The following is a 14,536-nucleotide window of genomic DNA, read 5'->3' on the forward strand; positions in this document are numbered from 1 at the left end:
AGAGAGAGAGAGAGAGAGAGAGAGAGAGAGAGAGAGAGAGAGAGAGAAAGAGAGAGAGAGAGAGAGAAAGAGAGAGGGAACATATATTCACTCCAATAAATTGTAATCTATGTGTGATTCCTCTTCCTTTTTTACTACTTCGTATTCGTATTCAGATTCATAAATTATGATGAAAAGCAGTGCATAGCATGTTAAGAGCATGGCTGCCAAAGTATATGGTGTTGTGTGCAATGACTACGAATTTAGCACCATAAAAAAACGTACAACGAGTTTGTGGTGGATAGCGAGTGTGAGCGTGCGAACCAACGAGCAAATGTGCGCGCGAATGAGCGAACGGCTGTGGCGAGAAAAAAAAGCACGATGAATGAAAAGAAAGTGCCACATAAAATATAAAGAATATCGTGTAATGTAAATAGAAGAGTATCCGCAGGAATCCAGGAGCGCGCGCACGCGATGCAGAGGACACAAAAAAAGACATACAAACACATGCACACGCGATCGAAATGGAAGAAAAAGCGAAAGCAAAGCAAAAATATGAAGGCGAAATGAAAAGCAAACAGCAAATCTGTCAATTGCTCTCCAGAGACATTCAATGAAGAATGAACAATAACATGCAACATCTCGCAAACAAAAGCTCCATCAAAATGGGTGTGTATGTGTATATATGCCGAAGACAATGACTAAAGAACGAACGGAAAGAATAACACAGCAAATGATAGCAAAGGAAGGGGAAAAAAAAGTAACACACGATCGAGTATTCGTTGTGTGCATGCGAGTCATATATGAAGAGAAGCTAGTGTGAAGCCGGTTATCATATTTCTAATGGATAAAGGAACAAGCAAAGAATTAACTCGGTCTTCTTCAGTTTTCACTACTCGGTCGAGATTTTTGTAGATGAATGAACTAAAATGCAGTTAAATACATTGTCCACACAATATTCGCATTTACTTGCCGGTATATGCTTCAGTCTTTGTTTCTTCCATCTCGCTGTTCTACCCGTTTTCGTTGCTGTTTTGGCTTTGAATTGCATGCCAGGATATAGACAAAGCTCATTTTGATCCAGATCCAAAACACATTTTACGAAATGCAGCATTCTCGTCGCTGCTGCTTCTTCTTTCTACTAAACACTCATTCGTATACGATGTATTATGTTTTAGTTTATTTTCGTGAAGTCTTTTAACACTTCCACATATTTTTTTTTTCGTGCATTGTTCATACGTACTCTCAAAATACTCTTTCACTACCAGTCTCGCTCGTTCCATAACAACGTCTTGGATAGATTGTTGTTTATGAGACGATCTTTTGTTTTCATTATATCATCATGGTATACCGCATTACAATGTACAATGTACGCTATCGGTGTTGTGAGCGTGTGTAAGAATTGTGTGTTTTGTTCCGATTTTTCGAAATGAAGTTGAAGAAGAAAAAAAACACTCACCGAATCAAGCATGTTTGATTCATAAACGGTGATACGACGAGATGAATTTCTTTTGCATGAATAAAGAAAAACAGCAGGAAAAAACCATAAATACTCAGATTTCAATAGATTTTCAAAATGCAGACAATGTCATTCGAAACCAGAAAAGCGTATCGCCTCCCAATCCCAGCAACGGCATCATAATTCTAATTGAAAATTCTTCGCGATTCGAGCATCGATGGTTTTTTTTCTCGGAAAATAGACGGTATCTTCATCATCATAAGTCGCTTTGATACCTTTTTCTAGGAGTAATAAAATTAAAATTCATTTCAACTCAAAGTTTTCACAGAGTTGGTAGAGGAAAAAGAAAGAAAACCCGACATCAATGGCATAAAAAATGCAGAAGAGTCTGGAACCAAAGCGATTTTATATGTTATTGCCAAAGTTTCTAATTGACTGTAACCTTCTCCACCGATAAATGTCTGAAAAGATGAGATCAAACTCATAAAAAATGCCAACTCCTCCATGACGCCGTGCATGAAAGTGGATTAATTGCTGGTAAAGTCCAAAGATTACGGTACAGCGTAATCAAACAGCATCGAACAGCCCCATTTGACTCCGGTTTACGCAGAGTAAAAACCATTCGTTTTTGTTTTGATGCTCAATTATTATTATTGTTATTTTTGTTCAAAATACGCACACACACAACGAGCAAGCGAGAGAGTGTGAGAGTGAGAGAAGTTTAGACAAAGTCATCAGTCGGTCCTTCATAACATCTTCGTCATATTTATTACGTTTCGCTTCGCTCAAGCCTGAATCATATCCAACTATTGGCGTGTGTAATGCTTTCACCCTCCCCGGTCGGTCGCTCGGTCGGTGAGAAAGCGTGCACCCACACATACACACACACACACATCTGTCTATTCGCCTAATTAACCGTATCCATTTACGCTTTATGTAAGACAAAACTTTAATGAAATAAAGTTTAAATTTTATTATTTTGTATAAATTTTAAGACTCATTGCTTCCCATAATCTACACTTTGTTATACACATTTCTGAGTGGCATGCTGTACAATATTGTTCTAATTACTATTGAGGTCCTTTATACCATTATCTTGCAACGCATACACTTGAAACACTGTTTCAAGAATCTAACATACACGACACGCAAAACTAAATGCCAACACTAGATTCTCGGTTCTCAACAAATTTTTGATGGGTGTTTTGGTATGTGTGCCAAAACACTTTCGCTCGCTGCCCCAGTGAGACAAGAGAACAAGAGTGCGAAAAGTCTTGTGTGCAATGTTGTCAGTATGTGTTTTATTTTTTCTCGCTTCAACTTGTTTTATGTTTTTTGAAATCCGTTACGCTCTCTCCACAAGCATCGCTCGCTCCGAACGTCATTTTATCATAATCAAAAACTTTTGTAATTCGACTAATTGAAACCGCATACAACATCTTTTCAAGTGTAACTTATATATATATATATATATACGCATGGATTTTACGATTTTATCAAAACAAATTACACGCTGAACAAGTCGAACCTTAATCGCAGCCGACAAAACTTGTGCGGCGATGGTGGTGGCAGTGGCAACGGTTGAAAAGGGTTTTCTCTTTCTCTCTTTCTCGCACGCGAACGCGTGTATTTATTCGATGCATGTGTGGAAAAACCATTCGGTAAGAATTTTGATTAGGAACTTTCACCATGCCGCTCATTTTAACCCATTCTCATTCTTTCTAGTTGTTCTAATTCTTCGGGCATTCGAAGCTATTGTTTAGATCGCCCCACTTATGTTCAATATACTAAATTTTTTATACATCGTCTGTTTCGCACAATCTCAGAGGGAAGAATTTACCGGATTTAATTTGGTCGCTACTGTTGCAAGCAAGACACGAGTTTTTTCTCTTTCAATTTCTGCTGCTTCAAGTTTGTTCTTAAGTCAGATGTGAAGAAGCACGTGTAGTTCAGCCGAAATTTGTTGTTGCATGTTTTCGGTGAAACATAATAACAGGATTTACACTTAAGGACCAAGTTTCAACCACTATGCAACCACTTTGTTCGCATTCATTGTACAATCAATGTTGCCTGAGTGGCCAGCGTACTATGCTCTGCTTTAACATTTCGACTAACTGTGCCTTTCATACACTTAATGAACCGGCCGCAGATAACAGAACGTCAATCATGTTTTAATGTTAATGAAGTTAATTGAAGGATATTTGAAATTTCCTGACGCACACCGCTAAACCCTAAAGTTACATTGGTTTTCCATTTTTTTCGTTAGTCCAATCAAAAAGAGTGACGCAAAGATGTAAAAGTGAATGAATGCCTTTGAAATTAAATGTTATTAAAAATGATTATTTTTACTATGCGCTGAAACTTTGTGTCAACTTTTGCCCATGGAAAAAAGCTCAAATTTGAAATGAAACAAATGAATTAAATTAAAAACGTCAGAAACACTCTTTCGCTCTTTTTTTTCAATTTGCCCAATAATTATCGATAAACAATGTATGAATAACTGAAAATGTTCCGGTTTTATCAATTTATCAAGTTAAATTACTAGAAATTACTCTTAAGTCTTGGGTAAATGATTCAGTTGACTTCAGTCACGCATTCAATTAGGGGAAAAAATCAAAAATCAAACCACTTGATTCAAAAAAAATAATGGAAATATTACATTTATGTTATTATTATAATCAGGTTAAGTATCTTTCCGTATTACTAGTAATTGTAACTAGATACTGGATAGATAAAAAACTGTAATTTTTTCCTACTTCATGGTTCTTTGCTAGAATGGAAATTCACTTTGTGTTCTCCACAGGAAGTAAAAAGAGTTAACATGGAATCGACTCTACGAAACGTTTTCGAGTGGAACTTCTTCAATATAGTTCAATCGGCAGTAAGATGCTTTTTTAACCATTTGAAAAATATATTATTATTCGTTCGTTTCCATTTAGATCAATATGATTTCACTGCCGATACGGAGGTTTTTTACGGAATATTGTGACAACAGCAATATCCATGGTGTGCGATATTTCACCGAACGATTGTTACACTGGAGTGAACGGTGATATTTTCATCCTGAACGATACTTTTGACGATTGTTCATCATAATTTTTATACTTTTATTATTTGATTTAGTATTTGGTGGGTTATTTCCACTGTGGCGTCACTCTGGCTTTGCGGAATGATGATCAACAATATTTGGAATCAATGGAAAACGAACCCAGTAACGATTATTCAAGTGGAGAAGAGGGAAATATCAGCGATTCCCTTCCCGACTATTACGATTTGTCCAGAAATTAAAACGGACAAAAAAATATTTGATATATCAGCAACGCTAAAACAGTTACCAAACCTAAGTGATGAACAGTAAGAACACAGAATGAGAATTGAGATTTTCTCTATGATTTTCTTCTACTTATAATCGCATAGAAAATACGTGCCATGTGGCTTGACTCAAGGCCATCCTGCAGCGCCACTCATCAATGACGGCAAAATTCCATTCTAATTGGTAGATATTTTGCAGTATTTCGCAATATGTCGAAATCATTTACAGCTGATTTTGATGTCATTAATGATTGGTTCTGCACAGAGTCTACACTCTCGATTATAACCATGTGACTCAATCACCTTTTCAGACATCTTTATTTGAGTTCATTGGCCCATGTTTGCCCTCGTCTCCCGGAATTGATTGAGTTCAAAGATGATTTCGCGAATGAAACTATCTATGAGATATTAGAATCATCTGCATTAAGGCTAGAAACGTTTACATTCCTTTGTTCGTGGTTCTATAGGGTGATAAAAGGCAAAGCTTGTGCAGAGCTTTTGGCACCCGTTCTCACTGACGATGGCATTTGTTTCACTTTCAATGCCCTTAACTCACATGAAACCTTCACCGATGAGTAAGTCCCATAAAACTTTCCCGTACATTCTCACATCATGACAATTCACCGCATTCTGTAGACTCTTTGAAATCAAATTTCCATATTTTCAACAGAATAGCTCCAGAAATGACTGTCTTAAAAAGCAACCCAAATGTTTCTTACTGGGATTTAGACAGTGGATATGTTGAAAATTTAACGAGAACTCAAAAAGCGTACCCACGACGTTGTGGTGTCGCAGACTCCGATGTGAATTTTTATCTGAGTATTACAGTGTCACCAGAGAGGTATGAATATCAATGTAGCGGAATGCATCAAGGGTTCAAAGTTATTCTGACAACACCTGGTGAAACATTGAAAATGTCACGGAATTATTTCCGAATTCCACATTCAGAAAAAGTAATGATTGCGATTAAGCCCAAGTTGATCATTAGTTCAGAGGGTCTGCACAACTACGATCCAAACCAACGCAAGTGTTTTTATCAACATGAGCGGCGATTGCGTTTCTTCAAAATTTACACTCAGCCCAACTGTAACGAGGAATGTCTGGCGAATTTCACGAAAAATGAGTGTGGATGCGTCAAGTTTTCTATGCCCAGTATGAACTCTTGAGAAATACAATTAAATGGAATTTCAAAGAGGATAAATTCAAATTTGTTCTTTTGCAGGGGATAAAAATACAAAAATTTGTGGCACAGCAAAAATCAAGTGTTACAATGCGGTTGAAAGTAAATTTTGGTCAAGTGAGAGCACCAAAGCGTTTCGTAATGAATGCAACTGCTTGTCAGGATGTACGTCGATTCAATACAATACTGAGATCAATCGAGCCACAATAGATATGTCAACCTTTTTGAATCTTATTTCGGATCCGAAGGAGAGAGTGTGCGTTCATGATATTTACATCATTTTTCAAATTTAATTATTGCAAACTCATTTGTGACAATTTCAGATTTCTTCCTGTTCAATTAAGAGTCTTCTATAAAGATTTAGATATTGATACTTCAAAGAGAAATGAAGTGTATACTCCGCCCGATTTTCTGGCCACCTGTGGTGGTTTGCTTGGATTATTCATGGGCATATCGGTATTGAGCATCATCGAGCTTATTTATTACTCAACTCTGCGCTGGTTCTGGCTCATTCGACGTTCTTCATCAGCTGTGAATGATACGGAACTGAATCAATCAACTGAATCAAACCATTCCGAAGGGATCAATTCAATCGTAGTCAATATTATTCAGCCGATGCGATCGTTCCTAGCTGAAGTGTGTGGCCAAAGTAACATCCATGGCATTCGATATTTCACCGAAAGATCATTACACTGGACCGAGAGGTCGGTTTACTAATATTTCGAGAAAAAATAATTATTAAAATCGAAAAATCTGTTTCAAACTATAGGTTTTGGTGGCTGATCTCTGTTGGAGTGTCATTTTGGCTATGCAGTTTGATGGTCCGCGATGTGTGGAAGCAATGGCAAGAGAATCCAGTATCGGTTACTGCGATCAATCGATTTTTCCATTTCGACGATTCCATTTCCAACTCTTACCATTTGCCCAAAAGTTAAAGCAGTAAAACGCAAAGTGAAGGCATTGGAAGGCATTATAGCGATGTTAGTGAACTTTTTTTTCAATTCTTTATGTTAACATAAATACAGTTGTATCAACACTCGAGTGTTGAATATTAATTTACTTTTAGGGTGGAGAATCGCAAGAAGTACTGGACTGACATCGAGTAAGTGCTTTTTTTCATAATTTGATGAAATGGTGAAAAACAATGAAAAAAAAGAGTGAAAAAGCAATTAATGAATTTCCGCATGCTGAGATAACTTGCTGATTTACTTTCCAGAGAAACCCAGTTGAACGCATTTTTTACAGTGTGCCCTAGAGAGTTGAAAAGTTTGCGAAGCGTAAACATCCGTTCATATGTTGTAATATATCAATTATCTCAACCAGTCTTTACCAATTTTTTTTAGCCCGGGTCATTTGTGGATGAGTCAATCTATGACGTAATTCAAGATATCGCACCGCAATTGAATGAAACATTCTTTAAATGTTGGTGGAAAAATGAACTGGTAAACTGTTCCGAATATTTTGCTCCAGTTTTAACCGATCAAGGCTATTGTTTCTCTTTCAATGGTCTAAACTCACATGAGATATACACTGATAAGTAAGTAGTGTTTCCGTAAAATTTCTGCGGTAGAAATTCGTTAAGAAATTTAAATTTTAGAATGGCACCAGGAATGATGATTGTAATACTAATCCGAATGTGTCGCAATGGAACCGTGAAGTTGGATATCAGTCTGTAAAAAGCAAGGCTGAGTATCCAATTCGCATATCGGAATTGGGTGAACAAACTGTTCTTCAAATTACTCTATTAACAAATGAAGATGATTTCGATTACTTTTGCGGTGGATACGAACAAGTATTTATTTTTAAGTGCACCCGGAGATTCATTACATGCTCAGACTCCGCTAAATGTGCCCGTTGGTGAGAACTCTCAAATGTCGATTTCATCCAAATTAATCACAACTTCCGATGGGCTGCGCCATTATTATAACCCGAATCAACGTCGATGCAGTTATAATTCAGAGCGTTCATTAAGATTTTTCAAAGAATACACCGAACTCAACTGTAGAGCTGAGTGTCAGGCGATGTATGTTAAAGATCGGTGCGATTGTGTGAAATTTTCTATGCCAAGTAAAACTGCCCTATCTGATGAGGTCTTGTACGCTTTTTTGTATTCGTATTAACTTTAATATTATTTTTTTCATTCATTCAAAGGAGAAAATGATACAAGAATCTGTGGGAGAGACAATATTTATTGTTACAAAGCATATTCATTAAAATTGAATTATGACCGTGTCCGGTCCACAAATAGCACATGTGATTGCTTGCCCGCATGCACTTCAATCGAATATTACGCAGAAATCGATCGAGTCAAATTCAATACGACGGCTGCAAATAAAATCAGCGGTCTTAAATCAGGGTAAATCAATTCGAATTGAAAATCATCGGTTTATCATTTGTTTAATGGTCATTGGAGAAATATCTTTCTTTTGCATTGTAATTCCATTTTCATTTCAGAATTCGTCAGACACGATTATCTATCAGTTTCAAAGATCGAGTGGAATCTATGAAACGAGTGGAATTGTATACGTTCTCCGATTTCTTAGCAATTTGCGGTGGTTTGCTGGGTTTATTTTTGGGCATCTCAGCATTGAGCATTATTGAACTCATTTATTACTGTACTCTTCGTTGGTTCTGGATTGTTCGACGCTCGAGAGCCACGAATACCGTGATACGTTTCGATCAAGATTAAAATCTATAACATATTATGCTAGCGGCAACACCATTTGCGCACAGGGAAAATTCCACATTTAATTCATTATAATTTTCCGAAAACGTAATGAAGCGAGTTGAGTGAAAAGGTTTTAGTTGAATTAACAGGCTTTCATTTAGTTCATTTGTCCACTCTTGAATAATTGTTCAAACTTCAAACACATTTCAATTTCAATATAATCGTGTCGTGTTTTCAAATGTCACTTGTGACTGCTTGCCCGCATGCACCACAATTGAATATAATGCAGAAATCGATCATGTGAAATTCAATACGACGGCTGCAAATGAAGTTAGCGGTATTGATTCAGGGTAAACAGAGAAATAAAAGTCATTTGGTTGGGAGGAATTAAAACTCATTCCGCATTTTAGAGTTCATCAGACGCGGTTGTCTATCAGTTTTAAAGATCGTGTGGAAACAGTGAAACTAATGGAGTTGTATACGTTCTCCGATTTCCTGGCGATTTGCGGTGGTTTGCTGGGATTATTCTTGGGCATTTCAGCACTGAGCATCATTGAACTCATTTATTACTGTACTCTTCGTTTGTTCTTGACCATTCGGCGTTCGAGAGCCAGTAATGCCGTGATACATTTTGATCGAGATTAATATCACTTCCACTAATATTGCGCACGGATATTTCTTATTAAGAGCACCTTAACCCAATATTTCTCTTAACACTACTGCATTTCCAATAATTTTCACTTTCGGTTCAATTAAATGATGGCAATTTTTACAATCATCAACAATGCTTTTCATTAGACAAAAGATGGATTAAAGTTTGAAACTACCCAAAAATTAATGGAAACGTTGAATGCTGTCGACATTGAACAAATAATGACTGGACGAATTAATCTTTTGTGTATAGAGTATCTGAGGAAACTCGTGAATCACTCTTCGTTTTTTCAAACTAACTTCTTCTATGATTGCCCAAAAAACATCGTGAACGCATTAAAATACATCCATTTTCGGTACGAACATGCACATTTTAATCGACATACATTTATGTACATCGGATAAATTCGCGACAAACCACAACAAATTCAATTGTACTTTCGGTGTTATTGATTATCGCGCTGGATCGTTTGGGGTTTGAAACCCTTTCATGTGTGTAATATATATCACAAGCACGCGCACATTGTCGACGTGTGAAAATGGTGTAAACCAATGCGATGGCAGCTGGTCATCTCACCGGGGAATACAAACAGTGGGAACATAAAAATGTACTGTTTTCCATGGAATCCATTGGGCATACTTGCCGTTTACTGCTCTAAATTATGAATTGAGGCTGTTATCACTTCTGTTAACTATGTGGAATGGATGAATGCACATACGTAATACGCATAGCGACCGAGGGTGAGTGAGTGTATTTTGAGATGGTTAAGCTGTGACTCGTTGATTAATGGGTAGAAATTTATTTTCAATTACACGCATGCATAATTTACCGTGGAATTACTGCCATAAAATCTTATTTCCCATTTATATCGTTCATAAAGCACAAAACCGCTAACTTATGAATTCCGATTGTTGAGAGATCGCACAAAAGCCATCAACCCACACACTCACCGAGAGTAAGAGACAGAAGAAAAAGACAGTCACATCAATCCGAGTGCAAACGCATTTCAAAATGTTGATGATTAATGAAACGAATAAAAGTTAGCAAGAGCAATGTCAAAATATTATGTTTTATCTACGTTAATTCCAAAATGAAATTGAATTACGGGAGAATTGCTGTGACACACACAGATAGAGCAAGTGTGTGTGTGTGTGTTGCATTAGCATTTTCATTTCATCGGTGCAAATCATATCAAACACATATATTGTTGTGAGAAAAATCCAAAAATGCCAATGAAATTATGATTATCAGCCCGAAATTCGTGGCTCGTCTAATAAAAACGTTCTCACGTTTCGAATGATTAAAATTAAATGGAGCAAATTAAGACGTGTTCTGTTATCGTTATAGCCTGACGCTCCTTTCGTTGGCTCTCTCTCTCTCTCTCTCTCTCTCTCTCTCTCTCTCTCTCTATCTATTCCATTCTCGGTATTCCATTTTCAGTGTTACGGTGTTCGTTTAATGTGTGCACGGTGCTGTGATGGTTTGGTTTCGTTGGCTGGCTGGCTTTTTTGCTGTTCAAGCTCACTTTCGTATTGCATTCACATTCGCACAGTCTCATATCTTTGTGACGATGGTGCGTGTTATGTGTGATATGTGTAATAATGTGTGCATTAACAAAATTCCAAATAGCTTCGCTATTAAGTCGGGTATGGATAGGAATGAACATCACGAAAGATACGCATACTTCTCGCTACTTATTTTAGATCTGTATGTGTCTGTACGTGTACACACACACACACACACACACCGAATGTATTACCGAGCGCTCTGTATGTGAATGCATAGATGGAATCGTCACCGTTGCGAAATGAGACATTGGCGCCAATTTGCATATTAATTGAAGTAAAAATAGAGACAAAACACCGAAAAACGCGACAAAATCATTATCATTTATTACGATGTTCAGTCATTTTGAAAATGTCCTTTTTTGCTACTTCCATCGTTATCGCTTGTACGTATGTATGTGTGCAACTAATTCCATTCATGAGAAGATTTTTGGGCGATATTTCGCCATAGCGTACCACATCCTTATTTCATCAGCCCCACAAATCATTTTCGTTTATAAATGTTGTGTGTGTTTCTGTTCTGCTTTCGAACAACGTCATTTTTGAATCGTGTGAAACGATTTTGTTACAATGTCAATTCGGTGAAGTCTTCACCGCCTTTTGTTTTTTTTCTCCATCTCTCGTGATATTGTAGTAATCGGCGATAAATGAGTGAATGCGGAATTTCAAGCAGCATAACAAATTTGCAAAGAGAAGCAACATATAATGGTAGCAGGGAATTGGACGCGAGGGTGGAAGAGACAACAAACACAAAACACACAGCATAGAATGAGTGAGAGATAAAGTAAGAGAGAGAGAGAGAGAGAGAGAGAGAGAGAGAGAGAAAGAGAGCGCGCGCATACGAAGGATGCGATAAGCCCACTGATGTAATCCAAACGGAATCGTTGTTTGTGCGTAAAACCCTCCGACATCATAAATATTGGTCTTATAATAATAAAAATGTATAAAAATATAATCACATGTTTCGCATTAAATGCGATGAGCCACCGAAAAAACAAGAGATATTGTCTCTGGGCAGAGTGCTCTCTGCTCTCGTTGGTTGATACGAGTCGACAACCGCCTGACACCGCTCGTTCTATGTGTATGTCTCTCTCGGGCTGAATGTGTGTCTCTGTGTGTGTATCATTTGCTATTTTCCACACTCCACACCATATCGGCTGCATACAGATTTTTTCCCATTTTCGTGCTTCAATGGGAAAAATTCTGTTGCCTTTTTAACGTATCACATGTATAAACGTGCTGCTCGTTTGCAAAGGAATTCCAATGCACGCTATATGTGTGTGTGTCGTGTTTTTTTGTGCTTGCTCCTCTTGCTCTCGCTACAACTCGAAAAATCCAATGTTTATGTATATCAGAGTGTGATTTTGATGATTGTGCCAATGAATGTTTGGTGGCGCGCATTCTAAATGCACGAAAAATCGTGATGTGATTTTTTAAATAAAATATTGCGCTTGTTGGTTTTCGTTTATTTACGTCTGTTGTTTCTGTACGAGCGAGCCAGATGGATAGAGAGAGAGAGAGAGAGGGATTGCTTGCTTCGAACAAAAGTCTCATTTATTTCACTCTCGTTTACTCCCATCCGATGCAGATGATCGGCATACACATTGCGCGCAATGTACACAGAAAGTATAAAAATGAGAGAGGGTGAAAAAAAACGTCGACATGTCTTGCCTGTTCATTGATTTACACCGATAATAAATGAAGCTACTGGTACTAACACTCATTCGCATGCATAAATAGAAGAAAAAATATTTGCCGATTCCATGCCACTTTCGTCTCACTGTTTTGTTAGATTCTACAGTGTCTCTGTCTCTTTTTTTCGCGTATATTCACGATGTGGGGATGAACAACAATCAAGATTAAAATAATGAATTGCATGGTTTATTGGCTCATTCACCCATTCTCCTGCATCCCACCCTCTCAATTTTGCCCGATCTACTATCAGACAAAAGGAAAAAAAAAATTACATTACATCAATAGCTGGAAAGCATTTAAATGAGATTAAAAGAAGACAACAATGCACCCTGAACGAGTGAGTGCGAGAGAAACAGAGAGAGAGGGAGAGGGAAAGTGCGAGAGCGAAATAGACGACAATACACAATGATTTGTATAGTATGTCGACAATTTTTATATTGTCGCCGCGGAGAGCAAGAGCGTAATAATAATGTGAACTGATTTGGCATTCCGGGCACATTCAACGCGGCATGACGTGTTGTGTGTAAGAGTGAGTGGCGTTATACAAAAAAAATAACTGTGCCATTGCCTTTTGGCCAAACGCATCAAATCCTTTGATTTATGGATTAAAAATTCATTTTGTTTCAATATTTATGGAAATTGCATGGTGGACACAAACCAACCAGTATACACATACCACACATTTTTCGCTCATGATAATCGCTAATCTGCAATGATAAGTCAATTGAACGTGTTTATCGTGCAATGGATGGTTCATTTTCTCGGTTCAAATCACTCTTGCCACTTCAAACTGGGCCAGCGTTGAAATTGTGTCACTGTTGAGTGCCCACTCTCTCAGGTGTTTCAAAGTTTTAAATAACTACTGCATTTTGATTTATAATCGACATAGTTTGATCCGCATTCGTACTGTTATACGAGTCACTTCTCCTGGCATCAACTACACGCTTAAAAAAAATCCGTCGATTTGACGAAGGGGAAATGTTCCAAATGGTTCTTCATATGGAGGATGATTTTGAGTGTGGATTCCCCTTGCGCAGAAAAACTGGGGCAGTAAAAGCTCATTTGACAAACGCTATGCCGCATTAAACTTTCCGTCGCACTGTAGCATTGCATGTTATTTGTGCTACAACGTGTACTGTTGCATTCCGTTTGCTGTACCATTACCTAGGTTCACTTTAAATGCTCTTCAGTCGAAATTGCTTCTACTTTTCCCCAACGCTGTTTTACTCCCCTGTTTACCGTGTACTATACGCTGTCGATGCGGCTCTTGTCAAATTAAATATTTTTCCTTCGACACAGTGGCACAACATTTCGTGTAGTGTGTAGATGATCCGATATACAAACAACGTTCATGGGATACAACAACCGAAAAATAAGCAGTAAACGTTAGTAGAATGCGGACGCAAACGTGGTGCCGCACGTAGTGGGCCCGAATAACTGTGCTGTCTCTGGTACATCAAACCAGAGAGCATTCACCAGAACGCACTTAGTATCGGTTTAACTTTCGTACGGTTATCATCGACGACGACATTACTGCGCGTTCGTTTGACAACAAACACAAAACGAACGGAATCAAAACTGAGGAAAACACATCATGTAATTTGTATCCTTCCGAAAAAGAAATTTTTTTCACGAAAAATGTTCGAAAGCAAAATCAGAAGAAATTCAAATGTTGTGTTAGAAAAATGGATTTGTATTCGTTAAAACTTGAGTTTGGAAATAAAATAAAAGTAAATAAAATTCAATGAACCAAAGCAGTTATACTTAAAACAGTTCACAAAGCGATTTAAATAAAAGCGAAAATTTTTATTGCCAAAAATAAAGAAACTGCCATAAAAAGAACAACCAAACAGTGGTAATGTCGTTTGAAATATGGAACTGGCTCGAACAAATTCCCGGCCAGAACACATCCATAACTGAATAAATAAACTAGGAAATAATCCATCAATTAATAATGACCTGTATAACATGTTACCGTAGGCAAAACGATGAGATCATATCCGAAACGAAACGGAAAATAGTAATT

At 37.5% G+C, this 14,536-nt stretch overlaps 1 protein-coding gene across 1 annotated transcript in view; it reads right to left on the reverse strand.

The window, feature by feature from the left end:
• The window catches only part of LOC129566913 (nucleolar transcription factor 1-B-like), a 324,444-nt gene that overhangs the window by 10,675 nt on the left and 299,233 nt on the right, over nucleotides 1-14,536 (reverse strand). The window lies entirely within an intron of this gene.

The sequence above is a fragment of the Sitodiplosis mosellana genome, unplaced genomic scaffold (assembly GCF_009176505.1).
Source record: "Sitodiplosis mosellana isolate CC-2019 unplaced genomic scaffold, AAFC_SMos_1.0 Smas_scaffold_5, whole genome shotgun sequence".
Taxonomy (NCBI): Eukaryota; Metazoa; Arthropoda; class Insecta; order Diptera; family Cecidomyiidae; genus Sitodiplosis; species Sitodiplosis mosellana.